The sequence below is a fragment of the Callorhinchus milii genome, unplaced genomic scaffold, assembly GCF_018977255.1.
Source record: "Callorhinchus milii isolate IMCB2004 unplaced genomic scaffold, IMCB_Cmil_1.0 Scaffold926, whole genome shotgun sequence".
NCBI classification, from domain to species: domain Eukaryota; kingdom Metazoa; phylum Chordata; class Chondrichthyes; order Chimaeriformes; family Callorhinchidae; genus Callorhinchus; species Callorhinchus milii.
In genome coordinates this window covers 1-20,836 of record NW_024705667.1, presented here as the reverse complement: position 1 = coordinate 20,836, position 20,836 = coordinate 1, and the positions used below count along the sequence as shown (strand labels likewise).

At 40.7% G+C, this 20,836-nt stretch overlaps 3 non-coding genes across 3 annotated transcripts; 2 read left to right on the top strand and 1 right to left on the bottom strand.

The window, feature by feature from the left end:
- The first annotated feature begins 6,791 nt into the window (after positions 1–6,791).
- On the top strand, positions 6,792–6,874 carry trnal-cag. Its single transcript has one exon. It is a non-coding gene; the product is annotated as a tRNA-Leu (tRNA).
- Positions 6,875–7,290: 416 nt separating this feature from the next.
- On the top strand, positions 7,291–7,362 carry trnaq-cug. Its single transcript has one exon. It is a non-coding gene; the product is annotated as a tRNA-Gln (tRNA).
- A 6,731-nt stretch (positions 7,363–14,093) lies between these two features.
- trnaq-uug lies at positions 14,094–14,165 on the bottom strand. Its single transcript has one exon. It is a non-coding gene; the product is annotated as a tRNA-Gln (tRNA).
- Between the last annotated feature and the right edge of the window lie 6,671 nt (positions 14,166–20,836).

Below are 20,836 nucleotides of genomic sequence, written 5' to 3'. Positions count from 1 at the left end.
AAGCCGGGATCACATATACAACAGGCCTCCGTCACATCCAGGATCAATAACGGCATTTCCCTGCTTCACAGCCTTCCCAACATTTCCCTGCACAAGATCATCAATATCACAGCACACAAACACAACGGTCAACGTCACCAATGTCATCCTGACCATATAAGACCAGGGCTCCCTCTGTCGCCACGTCATCCTCGAGCTCTCCGCTACCTTTGACACTGTGGATCACTCAACCCTCCGCCGCCGCCTCTCCTCCGACCTCAACTTTCAAAGATCTGTCCTTGACTGGTTCAGTTCCTAACTTTCACATCGCCTCCATTCCGTCTCTGCAAACGGCTTCTCTTCCAGCCCCCGCAAAGTCTAGTGCGCTGTTCTACAGGGTCCCCTCCTCTTCGTAATCGACATGTTCCCACTCGGTGACAAAATCCTCAGACATGGGGTAAATTTCCACATATATGCTGTCGACTCCCAACTCTATTTCTCTGCCTGCAATCTGAACTCCAGAACGACTGGCATACGCTCAGCCGACTCTGGCAGCTCTATAACCCCGATACACCCACCCCACCATTGTCTGGTGAGCTCTTAACCACTGTGCCTACAACCTATGGAATTACATTACCCAGTCAATCCGCCTCGCAACTTCCTTAGCCTTTTTCAAGTCACGCCTCAAGACCCTCCTCTTCGACCATGGCTTCGTCCACCCCTCTTCCCCTTCCCTCCCTTTCCCCCAACCCCAGCTTGGGTCTGGAATGCCGTACTCTGTCCAGCGACTTCGGAGGTCATCCCGACGTGAATGGAGCTGTTCAAACATAATCTTGTTGTTGTAGCTTCGCTTAAACACCACGCAAAATACTTGCGTTAATTTTGCGTCCCTCAAGCAGGTTGGTGTCACAGTCAGCGTATCTCATTGGTTCGACCAGTCCAGCAGATCCAAATTTGGGGAGCACATCATCGGGTTCAACAGAATGGCACCTAATGCTTATGTTATGCCTTTCACTTCATTTGTACCACTGGCAATTTTCACAAAAAGAACACGATGAGAATTGGATATACGGATGTGCATATATCACATTAGTAAATAATGGAAATTGCGAGCAGAACGTTGAGTCGAACCTAGAATTACGAATGTGTAGGACAGGAAATTGTTTATTTAGCGATTATCTTGCATTCTGTTCTGTTTCCGGGCAGTGCAGTGGAATGTCTCCAAGTCGTGCAGATATAAATACACTTCTTGTTTATCATTAGACTATGCTTGTGATAAGTGGGTTCAGTGAGAGATTAGTTTTAGAAACAGATCAGAACCGTGAAAAAAATGCTGGTCCTTTTTCAAAAGCTACGAATGAACTGTAAGAGTGAAAGCATTCCGAAATTTATATTTTACTGAATGTATTGGAAACAAACCTTTCCTCATTTTGGAACCTGAGATCTCTCATACCAGACGAGAACATCATGATGTAATACGAATCGAACATGTTGATCAGTAAAAAGCAACACTCAATGATATTTATATTTCACCTTTCACATTTGGAGGATTAGTAAGGCTCATTGATCTGCGCAACTGCATCTGTGTCTTGTCAAACACTCAGTTGCGAGACAATTGGCAAAGATAAACATTTGTAGGTGCCATATAGATATGGTGAATGGATTCACAATTCAGATAAATCATGATTGCGCAACGCAACTGAATTTATTCATAACATCAATGTTGGAATTTTACAGATAATTTCAATGTCATGAATTTGGGGTTAAGATAGTTGAATGTTTATCAACTGAGCCAAGTTGGTGACAATCAGGGATTGTTCATGATTATATATCAATATTGACAATATGTTTATAGTGTCGTCAATAATTCGTTCTCATTACCGACAGCTTTTTTGTGTGGTATTCATGTTCTTATTAAAAGCTGCACAGAAATGTTGTCTTCAGACCATGAGATTTTGCACGTGCAGGACAGACATGACTACGTTTTCGCGATTGAAACTTCATGGCTGAAATTTGTTGAGAAAACAGTCGCAATCTGTGAAAAATATTTTTCCTTTTACCGTTTAAATCGAAGGAGATTTCAAGAAGCGAAATTTTATTTGGGAATGCATCCTATACGACAATTGCATCTCAACTCTGTAAACATATAAAAACTAAATGTTGTGAAGATAATCTGTTCTTTAACATCGTTGAATAGATTGGGAGAGTTTGGATAAAAGGAATGCAATAGCATTTGACGCTGGTTTTGCGGTAACGATTTACAATCAATCTCTCAGAATAATAGTGAATTTGTAACGCATTAAATGAGCAGAGCCAATGTGTATGTGAGAATATTCTTCATTTCCTCTTAAACTTGCTCTGAGTCACCGCATAGATGCAACTCTTTGTACAGGGACTCAAAAGCTGAAGCATGAATCCAGTCTGTTGAACGATATTCCGAATGCTATTGTATTTATTTTCAAAGGTGTAGTTTGCAATTGACCATTGAAACGAATGAACAACATTTGTCACCACAAAAGTACAAAATTGCCGTATATAGCAAAGAGCAAAATGATTGATTTTCTCCGTTTCCTCATCTCTGGATCATTCTGTTTATTACCACTTCTGTCACCTCGGATTCTCCCGCGGGCTCTGCTGGCTCCTAAAATGTGCCTGACAGTCAGAGCATTGATAAGGATAATAAGAACGGATACGAGTACAGGGTTGAACCCATGTATCCACCATGTGTATGCTGTCCAATATGCGCAAGTGTAGTAATTGGGTTTTGCAGTGCAGTATTTCGGGACATTATTAACTATAACACGAGGAACCAACATAAAATAAACAGGAACGCAATGCGCACAGCTGAGCACACACACTGTTGTTATAACCAAATTGGCCGTTCTCACAGAGCAATATCTGTCTTTTATTTTCTGACAACAAATGGCGACATAGCCATCAAAGTTGAAGGTGTCTGTTAGCCAGATAGAAAAACGAGTGGCTGAAGTCAGCAGAACAGTTCGAAACTTACAAACAGGAGTGTAGTACAAGAAGCTAAAATGGAAGTACCTATAATTAATGCGATTCAGTATCACATCATTGATAATAACCATAAAGTTTATTAATTGAATATTTTTACACCTTTTCATTGAAATCAGATTCATGATCAGAAGTTCGCACGAGAGGTTTGGCTTATTTTATCACACATTTCCAGACAGCAAACGATAGATATCCTCACTTCACAGTGTATATATTTTTTTAATTTTGTGTTGGTGTGTGTATCTCTCTCTTTCTGTGTTGCGAAATTTGCTGTCAGTTCATTCTACAGCATATTCTTTGAAGCGCGTTGTGACATCTGGAAGACTTGATAAGGCACTATATCAAATCCAAGGATTACTGTTATTATAAATATTGTACCACTACTTATTTTTGACACTCTTTCTATCAACCCCCTGACTTACTGGGGTATGGATTGGAAGATTAGGCAGTGATTGATTCTGGGAGGGTATTTTGCCTTCGCCAGGCAGATTCTGCTGGCGTTTATCGGTAGCGGAAGCCCGAGATTCCAGGATTAAAATCCGGAAATTCTGAGAAAGCACAAGTATTGAAATCCATTCTTTGATATTTGTTTACAGATTGACTGTAAGGTGCCGTCTATTTTTAGAAATTCTCTCATCCAATTTGTCAACAGCAAAGTCCACCGTTCACGCAATTAAGACCAATATCATTTGGGGAATATTGTAGACCAGGTCAGAGGAGCATCCTCCCTTCTGGAATACCAGTGCAATATTTAACAGCAACTTAAATACCTATACTGGTCAGCGTTTTTCACCCTATCTACTAGTGAGCACCTCTGATAATAAAGTTCTCCCACGGCCAGAGATTATTGTCATGAGGTCAAATTCCAATGTGGGACCTCATGCCACAACCTTCAGACTCAGTTGTGTTCATATCTCCCAAATCATAACTAATCTTTAAAGATGTCAATCTGTATTAGTTGGCACACACACATCGGGTTATGCCAATATTGCTCTTTGGTTTGTTGATAATACCACACGGACATGGTCAGTTGTCTCAAGTTCCCTAAATCCTGTAGATATGCTATAATTGACATAATTCCTATGCTATCCATGCATGTATCTATCCAGCTTTGTGTCAGACAGTTGCACTGGTAGCACTCCCTTCTCTGTGTCACAATGTTGTGCGTTCAAGCGCATCTTCGGATCATATGGAATCATATAGCCTAAGATGACTCTCCAATGCCGACTTTGGGATGTGTTGTATTGTCCGAGGTGCCGACATTCAATAAGAGGTTACAGGGAGTTTCTCTCGCCCAAGTCTGAGGATGTTCCTGGGGCACATTGGCGACTCTTTTCGCCTACAAAATACAGAGTGATGTATCCACATCCACAAAATACATTTTACAGTAAGCCAAATGAGATATATTGAAATTTGCTGCTGCTTTGAGCAGCGTTGTACCAAAGCTGATGTTTATTAACACAATGAGCGATCCACCAAATAGGAAAAAGCAGAACAACTGAAAGAAAACATTTCAGGGCAGATATGTTCCCTATAAAACAGATTCTGAATTCTGTACCTATTTACCAATCTCTAAAAACATACCTGGAACACCAACTAGGGCAAGAATCGGGTAATAAATTGCTTCTATTTCTTAGATTACTGCAAAGGCCATTGCAAAACAGCAACCCGTCTTTGGCTGGCGAAGATAGCGTCACCAGCAAATAAACGGAGCTGTGGCTTTGTGAGGCAATATTATTCATTCACATGCCTTACATATACTGTTTCAAACCTTTTTTGGGGGTTTATTCGGCGTTTTATTCAAACCACTTTTTGAAACAAATTATTCTCCGACTTCCTTTTGATGAGGTTAGTGACATATTCGAATATATTAGTCAGCATCGAAGCCATCGGGAAACAAGTTATTGCATTTGATTTTTGGGAGCAATGACCAGGAATAAGCAATCAAGTGTGTTTTGTGAGGAAGCATCCATATTACATTACAGCCAATGCATATCTGTTTTCTAATTAATATTACTAATCTTTACATTTCTCAAGCGTTATTCCCTCTCTCTCTCTCTCTCTCTCTCTCTCTCTCTCTCGCTGTCTCCCCTCTCTCTCCATCTCTCTGGAGGAACGCTTCCCGTATTGCTAATTCAAACGATTATCCGCCGAAAGCTGGCATGAGACAAGGTTTTCAAGACCGTGATTTGGGGCAACTATGTAGTACATCCAACTAAAGCCACAAGGCGTGTCATTGAGCAAACTGTCTGCCAAGCGTTCTTGATGCCTATGCAGCTCGCAACACCGGATAGGGCTTACGATTACAGGGTTGACAGGAGCTGAATTGGATGAATTCCTGCCTCTAGCAAAGAGACTGAGCTCCACCTCTGACCTATGAGCCAAATAGATTGGCTTGTGGTTACCACGCATTGGAATAGTGTGTATCCGCTTGACTCAGAAACTGGATAAATTGACCGCCTTGTGGGTTGCGTAAATTCCGGCATTCCTCTTTCTAGCTTGTCACTCTGGGGCTGGTTCAGCTCAATGGAGATCAGTTTCACTTCGAAGACCCAATGAGGAAAGTCACTATTTAAGCATGGGACAAGTGCGAGTTTAAGTCCTCACTAACTGGATGGCAGATAAGATAAATTTTTCGCTTAAATTCCTCAACACTGTTCAACATCAAATAGGCGAGAACATAATCCAAGCAGTTTCCACCAGTTGAACGATGTAGCGCATCCTCAACATGTACTTATTGGCCCACAAATCAATCAATGTCGAAGAAGATGCTCCGAGCTTGCGATCAGCTGTTGGAATCCACTGCCTCTATCAGAGTTTCAGACGACATTTTGGTATATTCTGGGATTGGGATCCACAAAACACAACTACATAGCCTATGGTATGTGGTACAGTTAAAGAATGTAATGCCAGTTCGTTCCTGGTGTGTATAGTGTTCCCAATGCATGGGCTCAGAGATCCTATTTTGTATAAACAGCGATATATAAATGCCAGTTTCTGTTGATGATGGCGCCATGTGCTTTGAATGGGGTTGGAATTCTCTGATGGGAATGTTTTTCCCTGAGCCGTCGTTGCGCCACACAACGCAGCATTAAAGTAAACGTGTTTTATGATGGTCAGACAAGTTCGTATGTCTTGCCAAATGGAAAGGAAGAAAGAGATTGCATTAATATCCTGTAGGTTTTATTTCCAGTCGATGACCAACTTGGATTGTGGAGCCCAAAGAAGAAGCTTTATTTTCTTACACTCAAAAACACTGAGCAGCACTTGAGGCATCGGAGCTTTTGTGGTGAAGGCATAGAATTGAAAACTACTTTTATCCATTCAAAGCGTTCCTAAACGCCTCCCAAATTGTGGACAAATAGCTGCTCAAGTGTGTCCCAGTTTAGAGGTTATCTTTAATTCGAAACATAAACTCAAACCGCTACAACTATTGTGTCCAAGTGAACAGCAAGTAGCGGGTCGGAAAAAATATGGTAACTATGGGCAGCTGAGCAGTGTTTATTATCAGGAGTTGAAAACTCTTCCAAATAGATCACCGAAATGGTGTTTGCTACTGAGTGTTCATTTCAATTGGATGGGCTTTGTAACAAGTTAAACTGGGCTATCTCTGAAGAGGGCAAAAACCTTTCAATCTGTTAGAAGTGGGATTCGAACCCACGCCTCCATCATCCCGCGTGGTTCCTATATTGTGGGAAAAAAACTGCACTGCTTTCTTTTCATCTGTTTTTTTCGCACAGCTGTTGATGGGCCAATCAGCAGCTAAGTTTGGATGGTGCCCATTAAAATCTTGTGTCAGGATGGCCGAGCGGTCTAAGGCGCTGCGTTCAGGTCGCAGTCTCCATTGGAGGCGTGGGTTCGAATCCCACTTCTGACAGATTGATTGTTTCTTGCCCTCTGCAGAGAACCGGCCAGTTTAACTTGTTACACCTGCAATTGAAATAAAAACACTTAGAAGCAAAGGTCTCTTCTCATTTCACCTGCTGAGGTGAATAATCTCTTTTTTATTTGATTTCAGCCGATTCCATAACAAATTTTAAGAGGCAAGCAGTTAATCATTTGCGGAAGGAAGCTTGCAGGGCTACGGGGAGATAGCGGGGTGCGAGATTGATTTGGACCGTTCTTTTAAAATAACCGGAACAGAAACTTCGGGCCGAATGGTCTCCTTCTGTGATGTACATTCTATGATTCTGTTATCGATTCTTCAGTGTATTCCTGCTTTTCAATCTCAATTAGTTATTTCTAAACCATTGTGTCTTCAAATTAATGTGATTTCATCGGTTTTGAGCCACAGGTTCCATGGTGTAATGGTGAGCACTCTGGACTCTGAATCCAGCGATCCGAGTTCAAATCTCGGTGGAACCTGATATATTGCTTAACTGCATTAAACACACAAACCTGACAAGCCGATAAAAAACTGTTTTTTCTAATATTATTTGAGCTTCGAGGTATAATATTATCTGACCAGCTATAAATCATGGGCAGCAGAAATGTCAACGCCTATGGAGTGGACACCAGTGAACAAAAACAAAAAACAAAAACAGCAAACCTGTTATTGGAATATCAAGAGATAACGCCAAAAAACATATTGAAGCTGTGTGGTTCATACCAGAATCAAAGCAAATCCATTAATTCAGAAAAGTTACCCCATCCGCAGTCTTAATAAATTAACTTATTTCAAACCGATAGCCTGATGTGAAATTCTATGCCTAATTTCACCAATAGTTTGTAATCTTCCTGGCAGCGGATTCGAGCTTAAATAAATGGTGAATCCCAGATGTTGCGGCTCCAAAAAATACATAGTTTATACGTGTACATTACAACACATCAGATAACTATCATTCTCGGTGAATACATACTTTTCGTCACTTGTAAATTATATGCTTCGCTGAGATGAACAACCTTTCAACGTGCAACCAGAGCACAAAAATAATGGTTCCTTGCGTTTCATCGTGTTTTATAGGAGGGACGGTCCAAAGCACTTCACAGAATATTTTGTTAAATTACATGATTGAATTTTCTGCGTGTAAATGGCGGCGGCAATTTACCAGCATCAACGTCCCACCAACAACATGAATGACCGCATCAATAGGCACCCGCAGCCTTGGTTTAACTTCTCGTTGGTACCTCAGCCAATCCAGCAACCCTGCAGCATTGCACTGGAATGTCAGCTTCCTCCCGAGGTCAACAATTGCTTTAGCAAAACCATTTGAAGATTATCTCTTTGCAGAAGTCTAATTTCCAAATTGCCGAGGAAGTGTTTTCGAGAAATCAGCAGCAGCAGCACTGCTGGTATTTGAATTCAGCATCTCCTGTTGACAAGACAAGTGCACTCAGCAACTAAGCCCATTGCCATGGATAACGCAATAGTGATTTTATTATATGGTAATCAAAGCGTCAAATCAACGTTATCAGTAATAGTCAAGACATCTATTGTAAAATTTTATTATTTCATTATTTAGTTGAATTATTCAAGCAATAATGGTGTCTTACTAGGCTTAAAGCATTAGATGTTATTTCAAGGGTAGCGGAACTGTGAGCGCCTTTGATGTATGCATCAGGCGTCAAAAGAATAATAACAATCCTGCTGTTGGAAAATCAAGATTGTAATATATCACAGTGATTTATATTTCCTCTGAAAGATTTAGGGAGAAGATATCGCTGCACTGCACATGGAATATGGGTGGCTTAGTGGAGAATCGACCCAAATCATTTAATTCAATATAGTTTACCAACCAGCAATCTGAAGAAATCAAATTATTTCAAGCCTGAAGCCTGGTATGAAAATCTTTGCGGAGTTTCACGCGTAGGTTATAATCTTCCTGGCAGCGGATTGCAGCTCAAAATGAGGTGTCAATTTCAGATGTTGCGGCTTCAAAAAGACAAAATTTATATCTATACAGTAAAGCATCAGGTAACAATCATTCACGGTAAATACATAATTTTCGATGCTTGTATACCGTATCGATCCCTGAGATGAGCAACATTTCAGCGTGCAACCAAAACACTTCACTAATGATTCCTCGCATTTTCGTTACAATGTGTTACACTTGGGAATCCCGAAGCGCTTCACATATTATTCTGTAAAATGCTATGTCTGTTTTTGCGAGCAATGACCAACCAACAGCATGAGTGTCCATCTGAATAGGTAGCCTTGGCCTCGGTTTAATTTTTGGATGGTGTCCCAGCCAAACCACGAACCATGAAACATTGCAATGCATTGTCAGCTTCCTCCAACGTCAACAATAGCACTGGAAATACAACTTTAAAATTAAATCGGTACCGAAATCTCATTTCTAAAATGCCGAGGAAGTGTTTTCGAAAATTCAGTAGAAGAGGCACTGCTGGGATTAGAACCAAGGATCTCCTGTCTACAAGTCAACGCTTTCATCAACCAAGCAACGGTGCCAATGATAACACAACTCTCATGTTATGTTGACGGTATCAAAATATCAACTCAATGTTATCACCAATAGTCACCTCATTTAACTTAGGGTTTTTCACGTGAAATAGACTTGTCAAAATTACTTGTATTATGCCACTTCAGAGAGTGGTGCCTGCGTATTTTGAGGATGAATTTTTCTTCGAATTGTGAATCGCTTGCAACATTGTAATCCACGGACATGAACTGCTCTTTCCGACCAGCACTAACTAGTAGGAGCCTTGTGGTACTGCATTGAAATATTGAGGCTGAATAACCAGAGATTGTCGTGGAAATGGCAGCTTGGCTGGTTTTCTGTAATATTTACGTTATCTTTTCCGATAGTGATTGTGAGACAGGAGGACAGGTGGACCATTCTGTCCATCAAGCTCCACACTCCTCGTTTACGGTGAGACGGTCTTGAGGCGTGAACCGAGACTCGATAGTCCCTCCCTGTGTGTCCACTGGTGGATTTGCAATAGCGATACGGCACTTTCACCTGAGTTTAGTTACCACAAGGGAACACAGAAGGAAGGAAAGTCAATAACTGCAATGCATTTTCCTTTAATATTTGAAAATATGTTCACCGAAAAATCGTCCTTCGTTTGAAAGCCAAATGTTATAAAGTTTCCTTCTGAATTAAAGAATTTAAAATAGTGAATTATTTAATTTAGAAGGAAGCATTATAACACCAATACTTTATGATTTTTGGGACGGTATATATTATCTATTTGAAAGGACAGCATTGTGTTAAGTTTCATTTTTATTGTTCACAGGATCTGTTTGAAAAATTAAAGAAGAAAACAAACAACCCAAAACAAAAAAAACAGTGATATATCGGTCACTTGAATCCACGACTGTTTGTGGGTCGTTGCTGTGAGCAGCGTTTCGCGAAAAATATGCAGTCCATTCACTTTATAGTATATTGTGTGAAGCACTTTGAGACGTACTCCCGACGTCTCTATCAATGTAATTTGGTTGTTGCTATTGCTGTCTACAATATGTGAAAAGAGCTACATCAAATGCAAGGAATATTATTATTTATTTTTATGTTGAACTTCTGCTCATGGTATATTGAGCTCCATTTATCATTAATGGAAACGAAAATTGTGGCATTGCTTCTGATGCTGATTTATATTGTCCAACAGGAAGTTCATAGGTATTTACTGTTCCCTACCATCTATGATGTGAGAGCACAAATCCTACACTCGTCCGATATCGAATGACCAACAAGTGATTAGCCGGTGGAAAATAATTTTCTGATTGTATTTTATTCAAACACTCTAATTTAAAAATAAAGAAAATGATGATCTTCCTCTTTAGAGCAATGTCACAAAAACTTTCATTTCTTGAGCACTTCTTAAAACTGTTTATACTACAAAAGCGAAACATGTCATTCTGCACAAAATTTAACTATGTGTGTTGTTGCTGCAGTTCAAATAAAATATTTTCATGGTCTGTGTGTGGAACATATTATCTACGTTTGTTGACGGTTGGGAATTTCTTCCACTAAATAAGAGGCTGAGTTGGTTTTCTTCAAAACCTACAGTATTTAAACTCGAACTTAAAATTTAAAGCTTTGTCTGCGCATTAATTGCTCTACACAATTGGAAGTTATTGTTGTTGAATTCTAAACTGAAGTGATCACCTGAAGAACATATTAGATCAGCTTAGATCAGTGGAGAAATAGATTAGTGTGCGGTACTTATACCACAACAACACCTTGTATTTGTATAGCGCTTTTCGCATCAGACTGAAGTCCCAATTCGCTGAATAGAAGCGATTATTGGGATCAGGGGGGGTGGAGGGCGGAGCAGTGAGAGGTAGTATGGATTTTTAATGTATTATTCCCGATATTCGTTTTTTATCGTCTTCTAAGTACTGTTACACAGAAAGAAGAGCATTTGTGACTTCCAAACAATATTACAAATAGTTGCCAATTCTACTGAATAAAGAAAATTCAGTCTTATAATTGAGTAATCAGTTGTGCTTCCAACAGATAATTGCACAATTTATAAAATTGTTAATCGCCTTTTCTTGATTTACGTATTTCATCGTTGTTTTTAGAAAACATTGTCAAAGATTATCAATTAAAAAGTCAGTGTTTATTTGCTCTGACACAGGTTCTGTTTCCCACTTTCACACTTTCACTTTCACCTCTTGCTCAGATGCTCATACAGATGTAACTTTCAAATCACTGTCTTTCTCTCTATCTCATTTTCTCTGTATCTCGCTCTCCCTCTTTCAGTCACTGTCTTCCCACTCTAAACCACTCTCTCCTCAAATGTCTATCACTCCCTCTCTCTCACGCTCAGTCACAAACTTTCTCAAACACACTCTATCTCCGATTCTTTCTCTCCCTTCCAGTCTGTTACAATAACTCCAGCCGCCCCCAACACCGCCCCAACCTCCTCTCTCTCTCTCTCCCGCTCTCTTTCACTCTCTCTCTCTCTCACTCCCTCTTTTTTCTCCGCTTAACTATATCCCTCTCACACATACTCTCTCAAATATTTTCCTTATCGTTCTCTCCATCTGTCTCTCACACACATAATGACACATTCTCAAATTTCTCTCTCTCTCACTCTCTTTCTCTCTCTCTCGCATTCCTCTCTCTATCCTCTCTCTGTTCTGTGTTATTTTTGTCTATCACTCTCGCCATCCTCATTCCCTCTCACCTCTCACACACTTTGGTATGCTCTGTATGTTTTTTATTTCCACTCTGAAATACTTTCCAAACTTTTCTCTTCCAGCCAGGGGGTCACTGTATGCAATGGCAGGAGCCGGCGATCAATATGTTCAGTGGCAGGATCCGGAGGTCACTATGAGCAATGACGGTAAAATGTATGACTATTTTAGTGAAATGGGGTCTAATATCACAACAATAAAAATAACCAGTCCAGAAGTTCACGACATTGCTATAATATGCATTGACATTTTCTTCTCCTTAGCGTCACAGTGTGTGAGCTCACATTTATGCGGCCCAGCGCTCGAAGGGTTTTGTCCCTCATAGGTGGTAGAAGAATTATCTGACGTGACAGTAAATAACCTGCTCAACGTGACAAGCAAAAATATATTGTTTTTCATTTTTTTGTGTTTCTGGAGGAAGAAAAATCACCTTTTGGAAATGGATGCGAGTAAGAAAATTCGCCTTTCACTGGGCAACCACAGGTTTGTGTATAATTATTGTAGCTGCAAAGCAACCAACTTGTTGTCTTTTCCCTCTCTCTCTTACGCTATCTCTCTCTTACCCCACTCCTACACCGAGGCCCCACCACCACCCACCACCCACAACCCCCTCCCCCAATGCCTGTTTATACATGCTTTTTGCAAAATAAACGCAGAATAAAAGGGACCCTTTGTCCTGCAGCCAATGATCTTTCCGGGGCAATCAGCGTAACGGCTTTGATGTCTTTCCTGTCAGAAATATAGAAACAGGTCAGACCATTCAGCCACTCGATTCTGCTTTGCCATTCTACTAGGTCATGGCTGATCTGTATATATAGTCCAAATATCCGCCGTTGCCCCATATCGCTTAATGCCCCGAAAAATCAAATATCTATCTAACTGCGTCTTGAAGATGTGAATGTATTCAACATCTGTATGTCCTTTTTTCGACATATTTGCAGATTTCTACTACTGCTTGGGTGAACAAATACCTCCTGATTTCACTCATAAATGGCCTTGTGCTTATTTGAAATGATACCCCTTCCAGTGGATTTCCCAAATGGAGGAACTAGTTTTTCTTTTCCTATCATACCGAATCGATTTAATATTTTAAAATCCTCAATAAGATCACCCATCAACCTTATATACGCAAGGAAATAGACACCACGTTTATGAAACTCTCCTCATAATTTAAGCTCTTCAACCATAGTGTCATTCTGCTGAAAGTAATTTGCAACCCATGCACAGAAAATATGTCCTTCCATAAATCTGAATGCAGTAAAGATTAATATCTTATTCATATACATATGAACGGAATCGAACCCAAGTCGACTTAGAGCAAGGTTTGTGCTCTAACCACTAATCTACAGAATGCAAAATCAACAGTTTGGGACGGAACAATACGGTAGAACAAGTGGACACATATTTAAAGTTGAAAAGGTCAATTTCAGGACGCAGAGAGGGAGGATTTTCTTCAACCAGAGAATAAAGAAGAACTGGAACAGTTTGACAGCGAAGGCGTTTGAGGCCAGCAAAGTCGATTTATTTCAAAAAACAGCTTTATGCATTCATGGGCATTGATTATATATTAGCTGCATTAAACAGAGCAACCTAAATGTCGAAATGAAACAGTTTTGTTTCCAATTTTATTGGAATGCAACGATCATCCAAGCTTTATGCAACAAAACCGTCACATGCGTGCAAAATAAAATGCGGAGTGTGATTGAGCTGATTTAGACACTAACTACGTATTGATCATTTTACTTAATTTCAAACTTGGGATACAACCGGCTTGATAAACCGAATGTCACATCAGTCAAGAAAATAATAACTGAAACACGACTGGAACTTGGGAATGAATGCAATGCAATACATATTTACATTTTCATTGCGCCATTCACACTGGAGAATGCATGAGACTCATTGGAGCTTTTAACGTTGGCCGTTAACACAATGAGTTTGGTGACTGGTTGCAGGACAATCATGCAGCTAAAATCAATATACAAGTACAAGATTCCACCGAGATTTGAACTCGGATCACTGGATTCAATGTCCAGAGTGCTCACCATTACACCATGGAACCCTTTGTCCCTGAATCAGATATTCAACCAGGATTGCATTTGTATTAGTTATTTCTGGAGTAGGATTGCTTGATGAAGTTCAGTGAAGTTTTATCTACTAAGTCGGTATAACATCTGAACAGTCATCAATTGACATTCAACCGAATTATGTATTAGTATTTATCATGTCGTTAATCATAAATTATCTTTATTTAGTATTTGAATGTTAATGAATAGTATTTATTGTTTAAAAAAATCCTATGGTTTCGTTAGTTTTTGAATCTTGGAAATCGAATGAAATATCACTATTAATTATGTTCATGAAAAAGCTCTTCCGTTGAACTATCAGATTGTAATGAAAGGAGAAAATGAAGTATTCAGTGAAAAACGTTACCAAGCATGCACTTCAAACAAAGGATTATGAGATGATGACTCTGAAGCTCCAACGACTGATTGAGCCGTGTTCATAACCACCAGTATCATTTGCTCATGATTAGTTTGCTGAAACTTACTTTTCTCTCTGCACAACAGAGATATTGCATTCTATATACAGGTTAGTAATATTTGTGATGTCTTGGTGTAAGGACAGCTGGCTGGCAATTGTTGCAAAACCTCCTCCTTCACAGTAGCCCAAATGTTGGGATTGATCACCTGTGACACTCACGTCAACAAAAACTAATATTTGTGATGTTCAGGTATTCGCAAAGGACTGCTGGGCTTTAAACGCACCCGGTAGCCAATTGCATGCAGTAATATCCCATAAACAGATGTGGATTGAGCGAACACATGTTTTACACCCTCTCTTGAACAACAAGATCCCATGTATAGAGCGCTTTTCACGTCGGGAGGACATCCCAAGGCGTTGTACAGTTGTGTCAGAACCCGAGCATGGGGAAATGGTCAGGGTGAGGGGAGGGAAGGGAAAGAGCGAGGAGGGGGTAGAGAGTCGAGAGGGGAGCTGTACAATTCATTTCACATTATGATAATAATGGTCGTTGCTTTTGATGTATAAAACGTTATACATCTTCGAGACGTCTCAAAGTACTTGACAGAATATACTGATTGCGTGTTAAACAGAGGCGTGTGGAGTATGGAAACTTGCTCAACATTTCGCCCTACTGGAAACGGAATCCAGTGAGATGAGTGCTCTAACCACTGAGCTACAGGACTAAATTGATGTTATTAGTTTAATATCTGATACGTCTCCTACCCTTAGGCCTCCTGTCTTCGGTCCTCCGGGTCTGGCCTCTTGCTTGTCCCCGGACTCCTCCGCTCCACCCTCGGCGGCTGTGCCTTCAGCAACTATGCCCCCGAGGCTCTAAAACTCCCTTTCTCACTCCCTTCGCCTCGCCCGCTCTATTCCAATTTTCAGGTCTCTGCTAAAGACCTTACTTTTCGACCACGCTTTTGGTCACCTTCCTAACCCTCCCCCAAGGATCGGCCCCGGCATCCGTTACTGTGAAGCGCTCTGAGTCGCCGTCGGGCAAGGAGGGCGCCATATAAATCAAAGTTGTTGTTGTTGTTCAGTGCTCTGGTAATCTACCCTGCGTGAGGGATGCTATATAAATGCCAGTTGCAGTTGTTGTTGTCGTTCACCGTTTTGGATTCACGTTGGTCGACGTCACCCGCGGTCACGAATCTTTAGTAGATCAAAATCTGAACTAAATAATTGTGAGGAACATTACAATTTGACTTGAACATTCATCCATTGGCAAAACGGCGATTTTAACAACCAAATCAGAGTGTTTGAGGTGTTTGAATCTCTTTATATTCAGTAAATATTTCTCAATGAGAAAATGTAAAATAATTACCAAAGAGCAAATTGGGAGAAATGCATGTTCAAATAAATATTCTGAGAATACGAAAACTGTGATTAACGTGGAATCCATATTTCAGTTTTTACACAGAGCAGTCAATAGTTCCATTTGAGTTCTCGCCGTTTTCTCCTTGAAAATGAATCAAAATCCTTCAAGTTATTTACTGTAATACCGGACTGTGCCCCTGACGCGAAAGACGCTATACAAATGTTATGTTGCGTTGGTTAATATGGAGCTCTGTAGCTCAGTGGTTAGAGCACTCGACTCGCTAGCGAGAGACCGAGGTTCGATTCCCAGCAGGACGAAACGCTGGACAAGTTTCTTTCTCAACACACCAGTTTAAGTAATCTGGGAATTGATTATTTGTGGATTGGTGAATGACTTTTACAAGGTATAACAATTCCTTCCAAAGAAAAAATAATCACTGTATGTGTAAGTCATTACCTTTCAAAAAAAATCGTTTTCTGTGGCCAAGACACAAATCGGAGCAATGGGTTGATACAGTAACTGAATTGCTTTGAGAGTAAAATAACTTAGTGTTCAATTTTGATTTGTTAAGACATTTGAACGGAACTGCTGAGTATAATTCTCCTGAGCAAATGGGTGTCCGGGAGATTATGCCTCTACCTCAAAGATATGTTGCAAGCAGCAGATTGATAGAATTGATTGAATAACGTAGTTGTCTATTGTATAGAAAATACACCACAATATGTCAGTCACAAGTTTGCATTGCGTATGTCAGTAATCAGGGCTTTCTGTGTTTCACTCAGCAAGGCATGCTGATTACCTCAGTTGGTTAGAGCCTGGTGCTAGTAACGCTAAGTTCAACAACAACAACAACATGGATTTATAAAGCGACCTCCATGCCGGACGGCGTCTCAGAGCTCTTCACAATAACGGATCCCGTGGCCAAGCCAGGGGGAGGGGGAGGAAGGTGACCAAAGGCGCGGTTGAAAAGAAAGGTCTTCTGCAGGGATTCCAGAGCCTCGGGGCATAGTGGCTGAAGGCACGGCCGCCGAAGGTGGCGCAGAGGATTCCGCGAGGAGGCCAGACCCAGAGAAACGGAAACAACGGATACTGTTTTGAGGAGAGAGGGTGTTAGAGAGGTAGGGGGTGATGGTGTCAGAGATGTGGAGGGATTTGTATACAAAGTTGAGGATCGTGGGTTCGATTACCGTACGGGCCACAATTTTAATTCCTGCCCATTATGTTACATTAGCAGCACCTTTGCTGCCAACAACAATAATAATAATAAAACTACAATATTATATAGCGTCCTATCACGTCTTCAGGACGTCTCAAGGTGTTTCACAGAGGCGACTTGCAAAGTGAATTCACTGGTTGTTTTGTGGCCGAAAAGCAGCAGTTAGTAGTAGCCCACAAACAGTTGTGGATTGAAGTGACCAATTTATTACTATTACTGCTTTTATTATTGTTATTATTGAAGGGACTATTACCCCAGATCAGTTAATGGTCAATTGACTACGAACGCTGTTATTATTTACTAATCTTCGAACACTGACACTAATCTTCCCGCTCAAGTTTGCTGGTTTTATTGCTTGTATTCATTCCATCACGGGTATGTTTTTACTTTCGCCACCAACATCATTGTCATCGCAACAATAATAATAAGAAACGGAATATCTAATCAAACTTAACAATGTAGCTAAATATATTCACGAGACAATTAGTTCACAATTTGAGATTGATGTCAAGTCCAACTCGTATCAATTTCAGTCAGGGAACGTGATACAATTAAACAGCTTTACAATAATATTGGGGTTACAATTATAATAATATAATTATCCTTGCATTTGGTACAGATACATAAAATTACACACAGACAGATCAATCGGCTGTAGCAGATCAGATATTAACATCAATAATTCATGAGATTGTACGAACAATATGATTGCTGTAACCATTCCAAGTGATTACCATGTGAAAAACAATGAACTGGAGAAAATCTGGAAATATATCGATATACGATTTCAATACGGACGTAGTAGGCAAAGTAAAACAATAGTTGCTGTTGTCATCGGTGCAACGGAGACTACTGATACAACTATTCAACGCCACATGACGACATGAGCGGTGATATCAACCAACTGCAAAAGTAGCTATTTTTAGGAAATCCATATATACATTGTTAGAAAAAGCTACATCCATTTATATGTAAAGTGATAGAATTGCTGTCTGGCTCACCCCTTAAAATATATGGTAAGTATTAAAGAAATGATGAACATTTTTATTATAGATAATAGAGTAGTTAACACGACTTTTCGTTCACCCTGTATACGGAATGCCTGTATCCCTGAATCCTTTATTCTGAGGACTGTGTTTGTGACAATGAATGGACATCAAACATAATCCAGAGTGTGTGTCTCTGTTAAACTGCAGCTTCTACAAAATCACTTGTAATATTTCTTGCATTTGTCTTTGAATATTATTCAAAGTGAGTTTGATATAATAATTGTTTCATTTGATATAGTTTCTTAATACATATTCGAGACGTCTAAAAGCGCATCACAGAATATACTGCAAAGGGAATGGACTGCGCAATTTCTGGGAGAAAATTCACTTGTATCAAAAGATCTTCCTACTGCAATGTTTTCTGATTGACAAAAAACAATAACAACGTTGATTAATTTGGTAACAGACATTAAAATTATCGCCACGTCGGAGAATTGAACCTCGGTCTCGCGCGTAAAAGGGGCGGATAATAATCGCTATACTAACGAGGATACACATGGAGGCATGTACATTAATTCCACGGTGTACATATGTGATGAAAGCTGAGAGAGATAGGGGGTGCAAAGCAATTGATGGAATTAAACAAAAGAGCAAGCAGCTTGAATGCTTTCCGCTCTGTGACAGGAAGCCAGTGTGCTATGGCTAGTACAAAGTTTGGTACATCAGGCGCTGGCAGCATCAACCTCCACGGCTGCACACTCAACTTCACTCAGCCAGTCAGGAACCTGGGTATCTTGTTTGAATCTGAAATGTCCTTTCTCCTCCACATTCGCGCCATGACTGGCATTGCTGACCACCACCTCCGCAACATCGCCAGACTCGGCCACTGCCTCATCCATTAGGCTGCCGGACCCTCACCCACGCTTTCGTCACATCAAGACTCGTTTACGGGAACTCCCTCGTCATTGCCCTTCCCACCCTTCCCCTCACAAGCTGCAGATTACCCCACCATCTATAGCTCGTGTACTCTCACGCACCAAGCTCCGTGACCCATCATTCCAACCCTCGCCCGACCACGAGCTCCCCTTCCCCCATGTCTCCCGCCCAGCTTGCCCTACTATCGGTTGCGGGCTTTCAGCCTCTCTGCCCCTATACTCTAGAACTCCATTCCACGGTCCCTTCGCCTCGCTTCCTCCCTTGCCTCACCCACTACACCATTCTTGCCAATGCTCGGGCCCCGACGCCTGACCGTTCAGCTCTTTGGGACGTCCTCCCGACGTGCAACGCGCTCTAGAAATGTAATTTTGTTGTTGGTGGTGTGGTATTTGTTGAGGATCTTCCCTTCTCTTCAATCCACAAGCTGTAGAACTATTGGAAACCTGTAAATCTTGTCCTCTCCCACCCAAGCTTCGTGAACCAATCAGCCCCACCCTGGCCATGCTTCCCATTTCCCAGTGCAAAGGGCAGAGCAAACTTACACCAGAAAAAACAAGTTATTTGCATTACTGGAGGTCACCAGGAAACTGCAAATGGAACGCAGTTTAGCATAGTTCCCAATACTTGGCAAGCTTCTCGCTTAATATACTACTTGGAGTATCAATCCCAATACAGATTACATGATTTGCAGTCGCTGATTGTGAATAATGCTTGCTCTCAGTCAGCAGGAATCAACTGTTGAGTACCTTTGGACTACCCGACGATTGAATTCTAATTGATTGTTTTCATGGGAATCGAGCCAGGAAGGCTGGTCTGTCATCAGATGTACCCTGAAATAATGACAAGAAGCCTGAATACACAAGCCAGACGTTTGATTGAATCTGCTGAGACATCCAGTTGCTTGGCATATGAACTTGGTGCCAGCAAAACACTGTGAAAGCATCACTTCTGAATTCAGCAGATTGGGTCTGTTTTCTGCTATCCGGGATTGTGAAGCTACTTCAAAGCAACCGAAGCAAATTACATTTCATGTCTTGCTTTTCATCAGAAATGGTGTGTCCGAACCCTTCTTATTCCATCAAATGAAGATTAACGCCTAATAATAATCCCTCCAAAACAAAAAACAATAATAAAAATGGGTCATTTTTAATCTACGACTGTTTGTGGGACATTGCTGTGCGCAATTGGCTGCCGCGTTCGCCCACAAATATACAGTCAATTCACTTTACAGAGTGTTCTGTGAAGCGCTTTGGGACGTCCTCCCGACGTGAAAAGCGCTATATCAAATGCAAGGAGTATTATTATTATTATTATTAAATGAATGCAGAGTCGTTCTTGGTTGGTCATTTCTGCAGTTTTACAACAAAATCAATATTAATTCTCTGACCCGTACTTCTATGGATTAGAAACCAAACACTGAGAAATATCGAAACGTACAGTGACTAAACCTTCGGAAGACGTGTCTCAAAAATCAATCGTTCAAGGTTACATTTTGAAATCGTGCACGTAACTTGGAAAAAGAAAGAAAATTAAAATCGGGAAGATATCAAATGTTAGATGAGAAAAAGGAGAAAACTGTTCCTTTGTTACCAGAACAAATAGGCTGCTCACATTCAGATAATTGGCAGTCCAGCTGACAAAGATCAAGTCTGGGCTTTGAGAAGATCTCGCGATTCCTCGACTAAGTTATCTACCAATGAATGCCCACATTTTTTTTTGCAATTCGTGTAATACAGTCGAGTTACTGT